Here is a 6,048-nt window from a genome sequence, read left to right as displayed (position 1 = left end):
GATCAGAGAGTGAAATCATAACTGTGGCAGCACCTAAAATCACATAACTCCTACAAGATATTGTCTACTTTGTATAAATCGTGTATTTGAAGACATATGCACACATAACAACCTTGAACATTTTAGCCTTTCAATCATGGCCTTACATATACAAATATTTATTGATTCGAGGACCTTAACAACGTTAGATGATATTTTAAATCTACTGAATATCCTAGAGTTTTTCTTGGTCATAGTGTTATACATGATTATATCTTAGACTCATAAATTTCAACGTTCTGTACCAAAAATAGCAAGGTCCTTTAGAGAGATCTATGGTACACAAAAGTAGTACATAAAATAGAAGCACAACACAACGAAGTTATTGCATGCTGATGAACTGTTGTTTACAACTCCAAATATTTATTAAATCTTAATTAGCACACACCTTTAGAATTTTAAATAAAGATAGATCATAATCATAATAAAAAATATCAAATTTGGATCTTGGTTGGACCTTTATTTGTTTGTTTTTATTGACCTTAAATGAGGCTTCTTTACATTTTCCTTTTTAACTACAGGAATCTCTTTTTCCTAATATTTTTAACACACAATTCTAGGAAATTTTTGTTGATACATGTTTGTGGCAATTTGTATATGCTTCAGTGTAACCATTTAGATTTTCCAAAAATTCTCCTTCTATAAATTTTACTACAAATGTATTTATTTTTATATTTATATAAGAATAACAGTCACTAGCACTCTTATTTTACAAAATAAGGATTGTACATTTCTGAGAAAACAATGCATGTGTTAAATATTTACCATAAAATTAGGAATCAAAAATAATTATTAACTCCAGTCAGCACCACAGTTCTGGTTTAATAATCTTCCAAATTTGCAAAATAAAAATTTTAATTCAGTCTATTGCTTTTCTTTCTGTGAAACATGTAAATTATTTGCCTATTAAGGTACTTCTCTGGATATGTTTACCTCATATAGATATAACTAAAGAAGCTTTTTATTCTGACTCTGTGGGTACATATTGCATACATATATATGAAGATAATTTTATGTTTTTTGAAATTTTCTATTTACTGATATAGACAGCTATATATGTGAAATTTTATTTTTATATATACACCACCTTTCAACAGGCTTTTAATTAGCACATTTCAAGGAAATTAGTTATGACCATAATATTCAAGGCATTTGAATTTGTGAGTTATTGAGTGCTTCCACTCATATAAAATTTGTAACCTGGGATTATTAGTTTAGTTCTAATATCACTCTCTTCTTTTTCCAAATACTCACTTCACTATCACCTGTGGAATTCCACTATGAATGGAATTATTTTCTTGTTGTTTCCTTTTATATAAAAGAATCCAAGAGAGATTTCCACTCAAAAAAACCCTATCCCACCCTGTGTCTACAGTGATCCTCAGAGGAAGAACTTGTGAAATGCATTAGAACTAGAACCCAAGAACTGGTGTGGTTTTGAAGAAGTTATTACTACTTAAAATTCTATTTTAAGCCAAATATTATTAATGTAGTTCCTTGCAAAACAATAGAAAAAAGAAAAGCTGATTTTGGTGTCGCAGATAAAAGGTTCCTTTCCTGATTCTACACTGTTCATTCTTCCAGAACTTTTTCTTTTTACTCAACAGCAGTAATATTAATTTCAGATCATGAAGAAAGGATATGACCAACCAGAAAACATTTGAACGTCCTAAAACTAGTTTAAGCTGGCAGTGTCCCCTCGACTAATGCTCCCCGTATGCTTTCATCTACAGGGAAGTTGCAGCGATGTTGTTTACACAAGAACACATATGAGTGCTGCAAACAAGAATCTCTAAAACTAGGTACAAATAGTGGACCCAGTATCTTCAAAAGTGCTGGGGGATGGTCAGACCTGGAGGAAGGAGGGTGCTAAGTTAGTAAGGATGCTCTCTGAGAAACCCAATTGTTGTTTCTTATCCCATTCCCGCCCCCCTTCTTTTCCCATTCTTTTTTCTTTCTTTTCCTTTCCTTTTCCCTTTCCTTCTTTCCTCTCCAAATATCTATTTCGGCTGCCGTCTGAATAGCTTGTGCTTCTCCTTTGCAACATTTACTGCCAGATAATTAATGATGCCCGCGCGGGGCGCCTGTGGCCACGGCTGAGATTCGGACAGCCGAAAGCCCCTGACGTCAAAGACCTCACAGCCTACGTCAGGTCCCCCAAACGACCCCGGGGGCAAGGGCTGCGGGGGTGGGGGTGGGGGTGGAGGACTGCAAGGAGGTGTCCCTGTCAGGCCGGACAAAACCTAGAAGTGGCGAAAGGGACTTGTACCGCGCGGGGCAGCAAGTCCAGTCCTAGTTAAAGAGTCCACGCTCGCGGCTCTGAAGGCACCTCTGTCTGTGGCCGCGTCTGTAGGCCAGAGCCTGGGTCCTGCGGCTAGACTGGGGCGGGGGCTGGTGGGAAAAGGAGAGAAGGGAAGTGGCTAAGAAAGCAGACTAAGAAAATACAACGCGGGAACCAGTCTGCAATTGGAGAGCGTTTTCGTCCTTCGTATTGTTTCCAATGTGTCCCTGTCATAATGTTTCCAATGACTAATAATGAGGACTTAAAAAATAATAATAAATCAAATAGACCCATGGTTTAATCCTCAACTTGACACAACTTGGAACTCGGACCCGGGACTCTCTTCCAGAGATCCCACCCTGGGCGGGGCGGGAGGGAAAATGAACTCCATCTTGAAGTTACAAGTCGTAATCTTTTCTCTTTCCTTTCTTTCCCCAACCTCCTCCATTTCTTTCTTTTCACACCTTACCCCCACCCTTACACAGTCTTTGGGAGGTTCTCAAGAAAATAGAAAAGTTTCGTTTTCAAATGGGGGCCTCCATCCCGAAAGGTATTCTACCCACGCAGTTGTCCCTGGTCCTAAGTTTGTGGAGCCTGCGTGCTCCCAGCTTGAGGACTGAGTCTACAGGAACTCGGGCAGCAATAAACCTTGTGGCTCTTGTGGCTGGCTCCTGGCTATATTTCTCTAGCGTAGGCTCTTGAAGAATCATTGTTCTCTCCTAGAATCCTACTTTTCAACTACCTTCTCCCCCCCCCCCCCATGGTAGTTGGTGTCTTTCTCATTTTACTTTCAATGTTATCATCTCTACCCGGAGGGAAGGAGAGAGTGGAGAAAGAGACTCCTCTAGCAAATAGTTGAAGCCCCCTAACCCCTAAACTATGGGGTTTCGTCTGAAACAAGTTCGGATTCTGATTACTGCCCTGGCGCGCCCCTTTGAAAGCTTGGCAGTTCCAGTAAAGCCCGGCGACAGAAGCGAACACTCTAAGGTGCGAAAAAATTGCCAGTGTCTCTGGCATCCTCTTTCCAAGAGAACAGCTGCTGAAGTAGGGCTGTCAGGGCGGAGAGCAAGAACCACAACTTCCCTTCATCCTCTCCCTTCCACCAGCGTAGCTGGAACCTCGAGTGGAAGCGAATCCCCCCTCCCCAACTGAGAGTAGTTAGTGGGCTCTGTTATTGAGGGGGAAAAAGAAAAGCACTTCCTGGGGGTGCTTTTATAAAAGTGAAAGCTGATTTAATGTCAACTTTCATGAAATGACACCTTCCTCAAGTCGGTTTTAAAAATACCGCTGGAGCTGCCTTACGCTCTAAGTGGCCTTCCATTCCCTGCAGTAGCGGCGTCTCCAACTACAATCTCTTCGCTGAGGTCGCCGGGAAGGAGAGGAGGGGTGGGCTGCAGCTTCCGCCTCGACGCCCCAGCTTGGGGGGTTTTGTGGCCAGCCTGCCTTCTCTTTCTGGGCTCCAAAATCTGGGAACTAGGCGAATCCAATTAAATCTATACGTCGACTTTTAAACGACTTTAATACCTGTGACTCTCTCAGTATGCGTCCCGTTGCCTAACAAATATAAATTCTCTCTCTCTCCCTCCCTCCCTCTCTTTCTCTTTCTCTATAGATATATAGATATATATATAGACACAAAAGTGTGTATGTGAATATACATTATTTGCTAAAATGTGACACTGCCTTCTCAGCCTAGTGTTAGGATTTCTCAGAAGAGAGTTCATTAGAAGGAGACGATTGGCTTTATTTATAAGCATTGCCTCAAAGTGGTGACTTGAAAGATTTCAGGAATTATTTAAAGAGGTTGTATTGTTTGTTGTTGTTGTTGTTTTGTTTTTTTTATGGCGCTAGCAAAGTTGCCTTTCAACTCCTTGTCCTTCGTTGCCTTGTTCAGGCTGCCGTCGGCCTGTCTGACAATTGGTAAAGCCTCAGGACTTAGAAAGATCGTAGACTAATTTGAGCGAGATCTGGATTCAGTGTGGGTTTACACGCCCAGCTCCAATGTCTAATGTATCAAATCCTCGTTAACGTGCGGCCCGCTCCGCTGCCGTGTCAGCCAAAGGTCAGTCCCCGTGCAACAGGGCAGCCCCTGTTTAACAGCCCTCTTCCAGCGCCCAGTACCACCCCCTCCAAATCCATCTTTCACATTTCAATGATGGAGCACACGGAGCTCCGACGAGAAACGCCAGGATTGTTTTTCTTTCTTCCCTTCTTTCTTCACATTAGTGACATGGAAACGCCATGTCCTAAGACAACTACTGAAAAATTAACTTGATTTGTTTCCAGTGAGAAGGGAGTGCAGTTAGTAGATAAGGTAATTGTCAAACTGTCTCAAGAGACACGTATATTTCAGAAGCTGTGACTCTTGGAAATTTTCACTTAAAATAGTATTAATAATAAGAGTAATAGTAACTTCACAGCATTCTAATGGAAACCATGAGTCAACTTTGTTGGGGAACGTAGTAATTAAAAACTGCTTAGGGGAAGAGGCAAACCTGCTATCCCACCACCCCAAGGCTTTAGAGGTCAGAGGAAAGCTCAGTCTTTTAAAAGGTAACTTAGTTGTCCACTGGGCCAAAAAGGAAAGCGAGGCTGCACCCCTTTTTGCATCCCCACCCCCACCTCACTGGGGAGCCCCGCGACACTTCTGACTAGCTTAGGTCCTGGGTGTTCACACACTCGAGCCCCTAGATATGATGGTACGACTGCTCCAAATCAGCCCAACTTCACGGCACGCGCCTCGGGCCACGCGCGCGCACTAGCAGGCCGAGACCACCGCGAGGGTGCCCAGGCAGGGAAAGAATGAGACTTACCAGGTCTGGGGTCTAGATTTCGGGCAAGATTGGCAGCAGAAAGAGGCAGGGCAGATAGAGTCAGTCCTACTGGAGACCGGCAATTTGGGGCAGGGGCTAAGGCACAAGTGAGAGAAAGGAGAGCGCCTGTCCGGTTTGGGGTTCCCTTCCCTTGGCCTGGCCCGCGCCTCTGCCACCATCTCTCGGCAGACTAAGATAGGCCTGGCTGGGGAGGCCTCAGAGCCCAGCTCGCCGCCAAGGAAACAGAGCCAGCGGGCCTTCTGTGCACTGCGGCTGCCCCAGCAGTGCGGGCGGGGGCGGGGAAGAGGCGTCCCTACTCTCCGGCCCGGCAAGGGCCACCGCGTCCCTGCCCGGACGCTGGCGGCCCAGCAGAGCAGGCCGGCAACTCCCGACGCCTGGACGCTGGCTGGCAGACCCCGGGCCCCTCCCGCCCCCGCCCCTTCAGCCCCTAGCCAAATGAAAAGGGTTCTTGGGCCTTCGCCTTTGGGGGAAGACCGCGGGAACCCACTCTATCTTTGAGCTTTCCGCTCAGAAGGAGCCGCACACAGGTCTTCAGAATTAGCTGGTAGTCAGTCGGTGAATTCCACCCTCTCCCCTTCACAAACACAAACACAAAGGGGCCCAGAGTGTGAAGGGGCTTCCTGGGGGGGGGGGGGTGGTCCTTGTGATGAGGGGTCGGAGGGAAGAGGGGTTCTGCCCCCCTGACCGAGCCGGCAAGCTCTGGTCTCCGGTAGTCTGGATCACTTTTCTGCCAGTGATTGGAGCCGGCGGAGAGGAGTTTCCGCAGGGCCTCCAGCGGCAGTGGGCGAGTCTGCGACGGGAGCAAAGAGGCCCAGAGCAAACACCCTTTTCAAACCAGCCTCCGCTACTGAACTCCCAGACTTGGAGGCTGGGGTAAAGGAAGGACCCTGTACT

This window comes from Chrysochloris asiatica, unplaced genomic scaffold (assembly GCF_000296735.1).
Source record: "Chrysochloris asiatica unplaced genomic scaffold, ChrAsi1.0 scaffold00274, whole genome shotgun sequence".
Lineage (NCBI taxonomy): Eukaryota > Metazoa > Chordata > Mammalia > Afrosoricida > Chrysochloridae > Chrysochloris > Chrysochloris asiatica.
The sequence above is the reverse complement of the archived record's forward strand: the minus strand, read 5'-3'. Positions refer to the sequence as shown.